The sequence below is a fragment of the Triplophysa dalaica genome, chromosome 24, assembly GCF_015846415.1.
Source record: "Triplophysa dalaica isolate WHDGS20190420 chromosome 24, ASM1584641v1, whole genome shotgun sequence".
NCBI lineage: Eukaryota > Metazoa > Chordata > Actinopteri > Cypriniformes > Nemacheilidae > Triplophysa > Triplophysa dalaica.
In genome coordinates, this window is record NC_079565.1 from 292996 (window position 1) to 307718 (window position 14723).

The 14723-nt window shown below is 40.7% G+C and overlaps 1 long non-coding RNA gene across 2 annotated transcripts; it reads left to right on the forward strand.

Annotated features, from left to right (window-relative positions):
- Window positions 1-840: 840 nt before the first annotated feature.
- LOC130414133 (uncharacterized) lies at window positions 841-11490 on the forward strand. 2 transcript variants are annotated; one of them, XR_008905577.1, is made up of 3 exons: window positions 841-933; window positions 2219-3629; window positions 10464-11490. It is a non-coding gene; the product is annotated as an uncharacterized LOC130414133 (long non-coding RNA). The 2 variants fall into 2 exon arrangements; XR_008905576.1 differs by lacking the exon at window positions 10464-11490 and adding an exon at window positions 3953-4084.
- Window positions 11491-14723: the final 3233 nt, after the last annotated feature.

The window sequence follows — 14723 nt, forward strand, 5'->3', positions numbered from 1 at the left end:
TGATGTGATTGTGTGGGAGTCAAACCTGAGCCCGTGACCCCCGGTTAGAGTCGAATCACTCCCTGCAGGGCCAGCCAATCATCAACCTGGTAGCCATCATGACCCGTGACACGTGCGGTGTGTGTCGTTGTGTTTCTGGCTGTGATGGAGAATAGAGATCTGTGTTTTACAGGTTTTCACACTCTGGATGTACAAACACAAGCCGTCGGCTTTAGACGTTTGAAAAGAAGACACACACTCGTTCTTGATTTCTCTGCAGCTAAATAAATACCCAGAAGCCACCGGGCCGGCTACATTCAGGTTTGTGAAAGACTTCAAAGAGAGTCTTTAGGTTACGGCACAAAGGGGAAGTGGGAAAAAACAGTGATTTACATTTGTGTGAGTGGGTTTGTTCCTGTGAGCCAGTGTGGACCTGCGCCGTCTGACAGGTGTTTTCAAGCCTTCAATGGGATTCTCATCATACACATCTGCACAACACAACACAACACAACAACACACCGGCCAAGTGTTCTGAAAGCAGGACTGACATGATGTTTGCAAACAAACAGATTTATTTCTTACGACAGGCCTCTGCGTGTGCTGTTGTTGTTAACAGTAGAACTGTCACAAGTGGCTGACGGTTAATTGTTTATTAAATAATTGTGATTATGGTGATGAGTTGACTGTTTTAAGGCTTTGACAATAGAAGTTTTAATAAAGTATTTATTCTAATTGCAATGAGATGATTTATTAATGGTGAGAGCCCTAGTTTATAGCACTGCAGTGCAGTAATCCTAACGTTCCCTCTGGAGTGGCAGAATTCTGCTGAAGTCGTGATGATTGAGTCGTTCTGGATCCCGTATGGAATGTCAGGATTCTGTGATTCCCAGAGGAGGAGGAGTTGGATAGCGTGAGAACAACATTCCCACTGATACGAAAGCTTTAGGGAATGAGGTAAGCAGACGTCCCGCAGTGTAGAAAACTCATTTAGTGCTGTACACACACAATCACACGCACGCGCATTCACATACACACAGACACACAATCATACGCTCGCGCATTCACATACACACACAGACATACACACTTATTGCATGCGCATTAACAGACACATCCGCATTAACACACACATCCGCATTAACACAAACAGACACATGCGCGTTCACGAACAGACACACAAACACATGCACACGCATAAAAACATGCACGCGCATTAACACAAACACACACACACACAAACACAGGCATGCGCATTAACACAAACACACACACAACACACAGGCATGCGCATTAACACAAACACACACACCTGCATTAACACACATGCACACGCATTAACACACACAGACACACATGCATGCACATTAACACAAATACACACACACCTGCATTAACACACACGTATGCGCATTAACACACACATTAACAGACACACAAGCACATGCAAGCACATTACACACATACACATTAACACACAAACACATGCACGCACCTTAACACACATGCACACAAACAGTCAGACATGCACACACACACACACACACACACACAGTCAGACATGCACACACACACAGTCAGACATGCACGCAAAGTTTGAAATGCACACGCATGCACACAGTCAGACATGCACACACACACACACACAGTCTTTGAGCATTAGTGAGAAAGATGATGATCAGCACATTTGTAATCTGTAGGTTGGCTGTAATGTTGAGCTGTCTGAACATTTGTGTTTCATGTTGGGAGTTGAGCGTGTAAAGCACACGTCCCTGTAATCTGTGTTTCCGGCAGGTACTGAGATGTTTGTGTGTACACCAGCGTTCTTACACAACACAACGTTCTTCACAAGTACTCTTCAATTACTGAACACAGCAATCTTTCAGCCTTTAAAGCGTTCCACCTGATCGTTTGGACGCTTAGTGATCTCACAGCTTTCACGCTTGTAAATAATATGAGTTTCCATCATGACACAGCTGCTGAACAGAGATATGAAGACATGTATGAAATGATTATTTGCTCATGATGGTGCTGTGAATGGTGTGTGTATGGGAATTTCACTTTAATTATTGATCTCTTGCTCGAAGCATGGTGATCGTTCTTTGATCTGAGTATCTAACACCCCTAGACAAAATAAATGTATGCTTCTGAAACATTAATGATGAGCATGTCAATTCATTTTGAAGAGGACTAGACTGTTCAGATGAGATGGTGAAGAGTTCTACATCTGTCTGTTGATCAGGACAGAAGAGGAAGTATGCGCTGATCTTCTCCTGACCTCATGGATTGTAGATGTGACGCAGACGACACGAGGAAGACGGAGAGGAGATAAGACGAGTCTCCAGACAGATCCTCCGGGCTGAAGGTTTAACAGTGTTTAGATGTTATCTCACACACACCTGAGGCCTTCACCTCTGACCTCTCATGAAACTATTTGGTGGGATCGAGGTGGACCTCAACGTTCAGATCTTTGTCAGATATTGTCATGTTACCGTTGTAGTAAAGTGAACTGTTCCTTGAAGTAGCACATGAATATTGTACAGGACATCACGTAATCTGTGATTCTGTCTCGAATATTTGATTCATTTAGTACTATAGCATACACTCACGTATGTATTAATAATACAGAGATGATGGATCTGTCATCGTCCATGTGTCTCTTTATTAAGTGAAACAGAAAAGAAGATATTTTGAGAAATGTCTCAGTGGTTTCAGATTATCCGCATTCTTCAAAATTCGTTTGGGTTCTGCAGCAGAAAGAAACTCATACTGACGTGAGGGTGAGTAAGTGATGAAAGATTTGTCATTTTTCCCTTTGAAAGCATCTCAGAACTTTGCTGTAAATACAGAAACATTGTGTTTCACATCTGATGGAGGTGACGTGTTGTTATTGAATGTGTGTGAATATGAGATTTGATATCATTGATCTCTATGTTCTTTGGCTCTTCCAGTTTAACACTCCTGGTACAAAGTGAAGTAATTGACCTCTGACCTCAGTTGCCAGCCTAAGAGAGGTCGTGCAGGTCATGTGCTAATGACACCTTTTACAACATCAATAGAAACTACACACTAACCTCCAGACATGACAGCATGCTTGGCCTGCAACGCACACACACACGCACACGCACACGCACACGCACACAAGCAAGCATACTAACACGCAGACACGTGCACACACAGACACACAAACACACACCCATTAACACACACACACAGTTCACATATGCGCACATACAAACTGAATTGTGTGTATCCTTCATAACGATGTCAATCTATAGGCACTAGTTATGAACATGCGTGTTATGTATGTACAGTGTGTTGGTTGTTTAGCTGTCTCTGTAGACATCAAGACAGAGAAACGCATCACAATAAAACTCTTTTTTTCTCAATGGAATAAGTGAAGTCATGTCATGAGGAAATGACGGGAATGTCCATTCATTCTTGATCATGTTTTTCATTGTTGTTAGTGTCTCTATTGTGTTATAAAGAAGCACAGATTATCATAACTGTCTTTGTCTTTGTTCTTTCCTGAGTGTTTCATGACTTCATTCAGCGGTGGGACTGATGTCAACATAAATAAAGTCTCTCAGCTCTCAAACATCTTGAGATCCGGCTCTGTGGAGACGCAGTGATGTCTGACGGGAACACAACAGGTACACACCAGCGTTTCAATTATTAACTCATCACGTCTTTGTGTACGCTGAGATCAAATGCCACCTTTGTGTGTATTGGTTTGTGTGTGTCTGTGTGTGTGTGTGTGTGTGTGTGTGATTATTTTGCAAATACATTTGTACTGCATTAAAAAAGTCTATTTGGACATCAAAGTGCTTAAATCTAATGTGCTTGTGTGTCGGATCCTCTCACGTGTGTTGTGTTGTGTTGTGTTGTGTCTGTGCAGTCGTGGAGCTGAAGTCCTGCTGTTAAAGCGATTGATTTGTTTTGTCTGTGAACGCTTTTGTCTTTCGTCTTCTTTCAGATGAAACTGAAGCTCTTGTTTCACGTTACTCAGACAATAATCCACAGCTCATTTAGAAAGAGAGATTCTTTGTTTGTTGACTGTTGTGATGAATGAAAGCACTGACGCAGATGAGCTGAAGCTGAAGTTAAATCTCTGCTTCAATACACTGACAACACATGTCAAAAGATTGACTTTAAGAAGCTCATCACTTTGTTTAACTTGATGTTGTCTATCGATTCATTAAAGGCGCTTTTCTTTTGCATCATTAAAAAGTATTTGGACAGAATGTTGAACAAGTTGAGCGTGAAAACACAGTCAATGTGACGATTGTTTATTGTTTTGGGGTTTAATTCTGATAATGTATCACAGCTCAGTATATTGATCATATGTTAATGGAGTTCATCATTGCTTTTTCCAATAATTGTGTACATTTTTTGCAACATGTTAGTTCCCTCATTAAACACTCACACATTCTAGTGAGGTGAAGCTGGAGTCTAAACAAGTTGAGAAGAAGTCATGAGATTTTATTTCAGGATGACAGGACTTAAAGAGTGCCGGAATGATTCACAAATATTGATCTCTGTCCTGCTGGGTGACAACAGGACAAATTCATTTCATGAGCTCTCGTCTGTAGTTCTGGACTGATTGTGTTTTTCTGAAATGCTTCAAATGGATTTGGCCAGCTGTTCCCCACCATCCCAACTGAGATGTCCCAGCGGTCTCCTGTTTCTTCTCTCGGAGAACAGTTTGAGGTCCTTCACCTGCGAATGGAAACCTTCACAAAACATTCTTAAGAAGAAAATTATTCTGAACTGCCATGTTTAAAAAATGTATTTGGTTATTTCACACGTGATGTGTATTGAGGCAGAATCATCATTTTCACGTTTACTTCCCATTAAGGAATATTTATTTTGATATAATAATAAGGTCTAGCCCACTTTAGCTTTCATTATTATACTGCTTTTTACATTATCCTGGGACCTAGTGACCTGAAACGGAGAGGGTCACAAGTCCTATGTCATAGTAACATACAAAACGTTTTTATTATTATTATTATTTTTTGACGCTTGCTAACATAGGCTATTAGCTAACATGCTATGGTAAATGCCGTTTAACACATCACATGCTAATATATAGAGTGCATAAGAACGCGATGTGGTTGTTACACAACTTAAGTTTATTGTATAGATAAACATATACAGTTAACACCCGAGCAAACGAGTTAAATCATATTATTTTATTCTTTCGACTAAATTGAGATGTTTTTAAGAAAATATTTTAAGAAATGTTTAAAAAATTGCACTTACAAACTTCCTATAATTTATCTTACGAAATTTCTAATATTTGTCTCAAGAACATTTTCGTGAATCTGGGCCATGGTCATTATTTTCTCGTCTTCATTCAGACGGCAGCGGATCATGTTGTTGCAAGAGCACCGTGTTGTGTTTTCATGACGATGTCTCCCAGTTTTGACACAAACCAAGGGAAGTAAACACACTTTAGAATATCTGCAAAAGAAAGACAGTCATCAGGAAAGAATAGAAAGAATCTTTAAGAGCGCACACGTGGCGAGATGGTCTCGGCCTATCTCTTTTAATTCTCCTGATGTCACAGGGTTTTTGCAGTCCTGGGAAGCCCAGCGTGAGAGCGAGTTTCTCCATGTCATTAAGAAGCACGCTGAAAAGAGTGGGAGATAAACCCGCCGGCGGATGCCGTAAGCCCCCAATAAAGACGGCTCTGTGGAGGGCCGAGCTGGACTCTGAGGTCGGGATTAAAGACGCTCTGAAAGGAAGAACAAGTCAATAGAACCGCACCGAAATATGAAGTGAAAGAGGTACGAGGCGACGGGGGGCTCGTGGGGATGAATGGAGAAACTTATCAGCATTCCCAGCGCGTCTGCCGGGACACGTCTTCACTCCTCCGCTGGATTCTTGCCAGCCGTGAACTTAACACAGTTACATGATGGACGCGAGCTGAAGGGGGCGCTGGAAAGATTCGTGTCACACGTATGGAGGATATTTGGTGTTGTGTGTGTGTGTGTCTTAGTGACGTCCTGTGGGATTGTGTAGATAAGATCAACTCCGGCCATTACAGTCCTGCTATCTGAGGGAAGAGAGGGTCTCCTTAGGGTCCGGATACAATGCTAATCCTTTCATTAAACCTACCTGATAAAGAAACATGAGGGATCGTTTTGGTAAGACACACACAGAATTCCTGACATGACATTAGAGTTCATTAAGATGGAGATCATTCGAGTTCATCCACAGCTTTCTCTAAAGAAGATCATTTCATTTCTCGTCTCGTTAAAATCAGACCCAGTTTCAGACAGTTATAATAGATCTCACCTCAGCGTGTGTTTGTGTGTGTACGTGTCATCGTAATGTGTGTACGTGTCATCGTTCAGGATTTCCCCAGTGAAGAATTGCCGGCTAATTAGATCCTCCTGCGCTGAATCCGAATCCATTTCCGAGCGGGCCGTGCCGTGGTGTTTTCTAATGTGAGCCACATTGAGACCCGTCATCCACAGCAATAATTCAGGCCAGATGTCACGACCCGCTCAGGTGGCCCGAGAGCTTCCATGTGCGGGGGAAAGTGGGCGACTCGTGCGTTCTGTGTGGCCACCGAGGGTCCCGTGGGGTCTAAACTGAAATGTGTCGGGAGCTCATAGAAACACAATAGTGTATTCTAATGATTGTGTCGTGTTAGTGCTGTAGGTCCCATGCTGTAGGGATTCATATGTTTGTGTGTTTCTGGCCTAATGCTCAATTTGTTTTGCACTTTAAAGCATACTTCACACAAACATGAAAATTCTGTCACCATTTCCTCACCTTCCAGTCCAAATGTGTCCAAATGTCTTGGTTCTGGTGAACACAGAGAAAGATATTTGGAAGAATGCTTGTGACCAGACAGATCTCAACAGCCGTTGACTCTCATAGAAGGAAAAAAACAACTGAATGTTTTGTTGGTGGTCTGAAGGAAGCTGTCACCTGACATGTCACCCGTCACCTCCACTGACCTCCAACAAACGTCCCACGAATCACCACATTCACCAGACACAGGTCAGTCAACACAACACACAACATTCAGATGAATTCTTACGTATTATCATCAGTGTTGGGTAAATTACTCTGGAAAAGTAATGGATTACTAGTTATTTATTACACAATCAATAGTGTCTTTAGGTTACTGTACAAATGAATCTCTCTAAAAGTATTATTTTACTTATTATATTCTATATCAACCTTGATTAGTTCAGTGATTCAAGGATAGACAGGATATTAAAATAAATAATATAAAACTACATAAATTATTATTATTAACTGACTGAATTATTAAAATGTGAGAATTATACATTAAAGCATGGATTATAAAGTTAGACTTTGAATTTTGATTTCGCACACACATATATTACATCAAGTATTTCGTTTAATTACTTCAGAAGTAACTTTAATGAGAAATATTCCCTTTACTTTTTCAAGGAAAAAGTAATTACGTTACAGTTGCTAATTGCTTATTAAATATTACAGCCAACACTGATTATCATACACCCAGAACAGAGAGAGAGAGAGAGAGAGAGAGAGAGAGAGATTAAATATAAATGTAAGCACATGTCATCTCCAGATAAGAATAAAATCCACGTGGACTGAATCCCCTGAAGATCTCTTTAGCAAAGTGAATGGCAGCGCTGGACTTTTCATTTCTTTAGTCAGCGGTGCAGAAAGCGTTCACATTGACCGGCTGCACATGCTCGCAGCGCTCACAATTGTCTTGGCACGCTGCATTAATGCATTACTCTACATGTGTTTAACACTTGAACTCAATTGTTCAATTTACTAAACACAAACACTGAATGTACATACACCTCATTTCACAACTAAACACATGAACCTGTTTCCAAGCCCTTATTTTACACAATACGAGAGCAGTTGTGTTTGGTCTGGAGACGTTTGCGTGTGGTTTGGCTTTGATTTGTGTTGAAGTGTATGAAGAAACACACTTTAGCATTCTGAAACAGCGCAGATTACCAGTCAAGCTGCTCGTGAAGATGATGATAATATCAAGTTTTCTGTTGGCTTGTGTTCATTGGCTCTTAAATCACACACATATGTGTTGCACACACATGGACCTCTGAACCCGTGTGCTGAAACACATGAGCACAGACACCAGAATCACACGCTAGAGACGTGCTTGTTAACATCTCAAACCGACCGCAGAGGTCGTAAAAAAGGCAACAGTTAATATGTTGAAGCAGAATTTTGTCTTCGTAATAGCTGAAGAAGTTTGATATCACGACTCTTCACTCAACAATTCAGTTTTCTGTGATCATTTCCAGGTCTGAACTGCACAATATATCGACATTTAACAGCCACGTCAAGTGTTCTTGAGATAGAGATGGACAGTATTTACTTCACAACATTATATCTTCACTGTTTTTCATTATTTTAAATCAATCATCACTATTGGACACATTTAATGTTTGTGGGGTTTGATCAACTAGAAGTATTCAAAAGTGCTTGTCAACAGTGTTTAATGGTTGAAAAGATGCAGTGTTTTTTCATTTCCTGTAAAGTGTCAGTTTTTGAGATATTAGCTTTTAGTCCAGCATTGACTTATGCTCACATTTTTGTGTGTTTTATTTTACATTTAATACTTAATTGCGTTTAAATCTAGTACTTTCTTAAAGCAGATTTTTACTTCTGCATGAGACCTACGCCGTAGGAAACACGCCGGTTTTGTTTATACTCGAGCATCGTTGTCTGCATCGAAAGAAATGGCCACTAGGGGTCAGTGTACACAGGCGTGTTTGCTCGTGTAACCAAGACAAGAGCCGAAGAAGAAGCGACATGAAGGGAGGAGGTTCTAGCAGACCAATCACAGCGCTCGTGGTCCACGTCGCGGTCCAGTGTACGGCGTAGGTCACGCGTCTCGGTGTAGGTAAAAATCACACTTTACTTTTGCTCAAGTAAAAAAATACTCGAGTGAAAGTTAAAGAGTTCTAGATTTTTTATGTACTTTAGGAAAAAGATGTAACAACATGTATTTATGAAACGTTGTAGAGTTAAATGTTTGCTTTATAATGTAGTGAAGTAAAAACACAGAAAAAGAAAAAAGAATGAATTCCTCTCTGTCTTGAGTTCAGAACAGGTGCTGTGTTATTATATTATCTTGTAGATTTGAGATGCTTCGCCTTGAATGTTAATGAAAGTTGATGTTTTAGTTTCAGTTGTTTACTGATGGTGAGACGTGTGTAGTTTTCTCAGTTGTTATACGTGTGTGATCCTTGACCCGTCATCACAGTTTCTGGACCAATCAAACCATTTATAAATGTACTTTGGATTTCAGTTCCAACAGATGTTTGTTTCAATACAAAAGATGTTGTTTACCAGTGGAAATCTTAATATCTATTCTATTAGAAAAAACAAACCTATTTCAAGATCCTCCTCATATAACAGTCAGTCATTCTCATGGATCCATCCGTTTTATTTTATGTGTGCGTTTGTGCGTGTGTGCGCGTGTATGTGTGTGTGTGCGCGTGTGTGTGTGTGCGTGTGTGTGTGTGCGTGTGTATGTGAGTGTGTGTGTGTGTGTGTGTGTGTGCGTGTGTGTGTGTGTGTGTGCGTGTATGTGAGTGTGTGTGTGTGTGTGTGTGTGTGTGTGTGCGCGCGTGTGTGTGTGTGTGCGCGTGTGTGTGAGAGAGATTAGTTGAGTAATCCTCCTTTAAAGCAGCAGTCATGTCTGAGTTTGGGTTTGTCCTCTGATAATAAGAGAGAGACTCATTAAAGATATTAACTGGGCTGGGCGTTCAACCCATTCACTGCTCAACTATGTGATTTAAACAGATCAGATGTCTCCAGCAAACTGCTTCATTTCCTCAGGGAACATTTTGTGCATTCAGCAAAAAGCTTCCGTGTGTGTGTTTGTGTGTGTGTGTGTGTGTGTGTGTGTGTCGCTGCTTGTCACGCATGACACATCTCACACCAGTCCATCTTTACATCAGTGTTCCACTCGTCTCCAGTGTGATGACTCTGGACTGCTGTCCTGGGCTAAGGCATTTTATGCGGTTGCTAGGGTGTTACTAGGGTGCAGTTTCTGTTTTAAATAGAAGTAATAGTAACAGGTGCTTCTAAAGAAAAGCTATAAAGCAGAATTTGGTGCTGTTCAAATGTTCATTGCAGACCGAAATCTAAAGCGTAACCAAATGTTCTGTGTTGTTGCTATGCTGTTGCTAGGGAGATGCTAGGATTTTTGTACTTGGTAGATGCTAGAACTTTATATCTGGTTGCTAGGGTTTTCTGCGTTGGTACTATGCTGTTACTAGGCAGATTCTGTTATGTTCTGATGGTAGCGCTCATAACCCGTCAGACTTTTGTGTAAACTGATGAGGCACCACAGCAGCTCATGATAAATACACATCAACATGTCAGACTCGTGTTGTTTACATGCTTGGGTTTGTGTTTCTGCTTCTCTCTCAGCGTATGCGAGACTAAGGCTAAATCGATTCTGTCATGTCTTTGATTTTGTGATTCAGTCTAGATGACCCATGGAAGCAGGACCTGACCACACTCACACATATAAAGTTCAGGTGAGGAGACGAGCCGGAGACGGGTTTGGTTCCACATGATTTAAACAAGCGCTGGTGTACGTCCATCACTGACATGTCTACACATCCACATCATCCAAACATAAATATTGAGTTTATCAACCGCCTTCCGGCCTTTCATATCTGGTGCCGGGACCACAGGAGGATAAATACGCTACTTCAACCCAAACAACTCCCATTCTGGGACATGGACGAGATTTACGTTTGTGGTTTACATGAGTTTTAAGGCTCGAAATTTTTTGAAGAAGAAAGTTCCACTGCTTTTTTTCTTTACAGAAAGACACGTACGGTTGAATTCAGCTGCTCACTGGCTTTCCTGACTGAATCATTTCAGTTTCATATCCTTGAATATGTTTATTTGCGTTTGGAAAATTTTAAAAGTTTATCATGAATGCACACAAAGAAGGATCTTAAAGGGCCAGTTCACACCAAAGTTAATTCTGTCATCATTGATTCACCCTCAGATTGTTCCCAACCTCTATACATTTCTTTGTTCTGCTGAACACACAGGAAGATATTTGTGAGAATGTCAGTAACCAAACCGATCTCATCCCCCATTAACCGCCATGGTAGGGATTTTAAGGCATCATAGGTCTACTCCCAGAATGCATTGTAAATAGCTCAGTAGAAAAATGTATCCAAAATTGAAATGTACTGATATATTTAAATTATAAGTCTTTCATCATGAAGATGAATTTTTTTTAACATTAAATTGAGTGAAGCTCGGATCATATCACCTTCATGTTAAACCAGAGATGATGTTTAGGAGAAGCCAGCGGGGTGAGACACTTAGAGACCCCTGTAATAGAGGCTGACCCTTGCTCAAGTCACTGATTGGCCGCTGGAGATCTTATCCCATCCATTACACAACCTGTTATTTTGGTTAAACTTCACAAATAGAGAAGCAGTTGCCTCAGCGGTGCCTCCAGCCAATGACAACATTCCTCGTCCACAACATCACACGCGGTTATAATCTTATAAGTCTTCTGTTGATAAACTTGAGATATCTTCAGTCTTTATACCTTTATTCAGAAAACACATTTATTCAAATGATTTAGGGATTTATGCTTGTATAATTTGGGTATGTTGAAATGGAATACAGTCTTTCAAATAAAGATACTTTTGAAGAATTATCTACAGAAGCTCTCGGTTTCCAAAAGGTTGACAAAGGTACAAAAGAAATGACTCTTAAAAGAAACTTTCACTGAATGCTTCTTAAATGGCATACCCGTGATGTCCCGTTTCAAGCCATCTTTTGTGTTTAGTAGGTGTGTAGTTTTGCACATTAAAATAAGATTAAAAAATGTGCTGATTATTTTTTGCTAGATGCTTTTGCATTTAATCTTTTTATACATACTAACAATTTGTTTGACTCTTTAATCTTCAGATGATGTTCTGACATGTTAACTTCACGTCATGACTCTGTCCGGCTTTTAGAGGGAGAGAGAGCGAGAGAGATTATATTAAAAAAAATGTTTCAGGTTATTTTTATATTGAATTTTCCTGTGCTTTGACAATGTAATTTTTTTTTTATCATGACAAAAAAGCTTCCTTGAATCTTCAGAGCAAGACAGCCATAGAACAAGATAGCGAGTGAGAGAAAGAGAGAGAGAGAGACTGGGAGAGCGAGAGAGAGAGAAAGAGAAAGAGGCACAGAGACACAGAGACATCACCTCAGTGTTTAAACACATCTACAGCTGATGTCAATTTGAACAGAACTCTTCCCATGAGCTGCTGTGGACCTCACACAGTTGTCATCATATCCCATGAGTCTCTGGGGCTTTCAGCTGTTATCACATCACATGCTCACAACACTTAGCATCCAAAAATACCTTGATTCTGTGTGTTTTAGTGTAAATAAATGTTGGTATTTATACCCAAGTGTTTCTCAGAGAAGCTCTGCACCAGTATCCCAGCAGCACTAGTGTGTGTCTCAGACTACAGATGCTCCAGATGGGTCTCATCGCTGGTCTCAGGTCAGTTTAGCCTCATCTGTCTCCGTTAGCTGAAGAAACTGATACCAGAACAGCACTAGCGTGTGACTCCAGCAGCTGTTATCCAGAATGAAACCGGAGAGCTCAGACGTGTTCAGAGTTTGAAGTCTGCTCGTGGTCCCGCCAGCCAAGTTTTGCATCTAGTTCTGGAGCGTACAACAAATCTATTCCACACACCGTCATTCATGTCAATCGCTGCACACTTCATCCAGACACACTTCTCACAGATCATACCTTGATTTATTCAAACCTTCTTCTGAAGAATAGAAAAAGATCATTTATAGAATGTTGATAATCCATCAATACTGAACTCCATTGACTCCCATTGTATGAAAACGTTTCTCGAAATATCTTCTGTTGTGTTCCGAATAAACAAACCAAACAAAACACTGCATATGTTGTTAGTCTTACAGATCTCAGAACTTCAAAGAACGTCACAATGTGTTTCTGTCTTGGAACGTCTTGCTGTGTTGTCAGAGAGGAACACTTTATTGGGGCTGTTTGTCCGTCCAGGTCGAGTCTTTGTGAGCTCACATGGAATAAAGGATTTGAAGAAGTTTATTCAACATCATCAGTATTAAACAGGAAGCGTGAAGCCTGCACTCCTAAAATTGAAAAACATGTCAGTCAACGCCTCTTGAACATTGAAACATTCTTACCTTCATATAGTCTGAAGAACCTTTAATCCATCGTAAATGTTAAAGTCCCAGTGAAATTAAATATGACAATGTCAATTTATTCTTGAAATATTGCAGGTTTTACTGTAAAATGTATGTTAGTTTAATTTTAATTTACGTTTAATGGCCAGGATATTTGCGTTTCCATGACAGTGTTCAGGCAGTTTGAACAAGTTATGTGACGGTTTATTTATCGTTATATAAAACACAAAATACACTCAGAAATGCATCAAAATGCGGAAGTAAAAATGATTGCAACTTCCGGTTCACGGAGACTTTAAAGGTTTGCGACTTTACAGCCTTATAAAACCGTTTACACACAAGAGTGGAGTGGCTGTTTTAACCTCATGAAATCATGGGTGATGGCGTGAGGGAGTGTGGCGATGTTTAGTTATTTTAAACTCATGTCTCCCGTCCGCTGGGCTCCGCAGGTCAATCTGTGTTGAGGTTCATTTGTTTGAGAGCTGCTAACCTCTTGAAAGTGTGTGAAGCTTGTAAAGGGACTGCAGGAGAGAAGTTCACACAGGGTTTAATATCAGTTCCTGAAAGTTCGAAAGCTTTCTTTAGTCATGCCATTACCTGTCACACTAACACACGTGTTTATTCAGAGCTTGCTCACGGAGTAAACATGACCAGGTCACATCATGACGCTTCACACATGTTGTGTCCCTGACGAATGTTTGTGCTTCATGCTGGAGTTCTCAGTCGTGTTTCTTCCTTTATCTAGAATTATTTGTATTGAATGTAATCTGGATTTGAGTAAATGTGATGAGAAATGTTTGAGATCTTTAATAAAATGGACAAATCTCAGATCAGTTTGACTCATTGTTGACATCTCTTCTCAAACTCAAATACATGCTTTCCTGTAGCTCAGTGGTAAAAGCATTGCGTTAACAACGCAAGGTTGTGGGTTCAATCACAAGGGATTGCAAATACCTATGTAAAATGTATAGGATAAATGAATGTAAGTCGCTTTGGATAAAAGCGTCGGCCAAATGCATAAATGAAAATGTAAACTCTGACGAACACATATATAAGATTTCTGAGTCTTTTTCTCAGGAGAAACATATGAGACGCACATGAGACTAAAGCCAAAGCTTCTATTGAATCTCATGAGATGTTGTTGATGTTGTGCAGGGTCCTCCTGTTAACAGAACGGTGATCTCATGCGTTTCTTCTAAGACCGCAGTTGTGATGCTTTAGATCCGGCTGAAGATGTTTTGACAGCGTTGTGAAGTCTCCGAATGAAGCGCAGAGAACTCGCGAGGCGCTCCGGCATTCCAGCGTCTGTGGAATTTAAAGCTTACGCTGTGGAGAATCAGAGTCAGACCGGATGATGAGGGGCCGCGCGGACCACCCGTCCAAAGGTGAGCCTGTGAACAGGGGGTGTTACACCACTTTTGTGATTGTTTAAGGTGGAAACGGAATGAATGGACTGAAGTCTGAATGGTGGAATCAAAGTAGCGTTGCTTTCATCTTCTTCAGACGCTCAGAGTCTCTTCGTGTGCTGGCCTGTG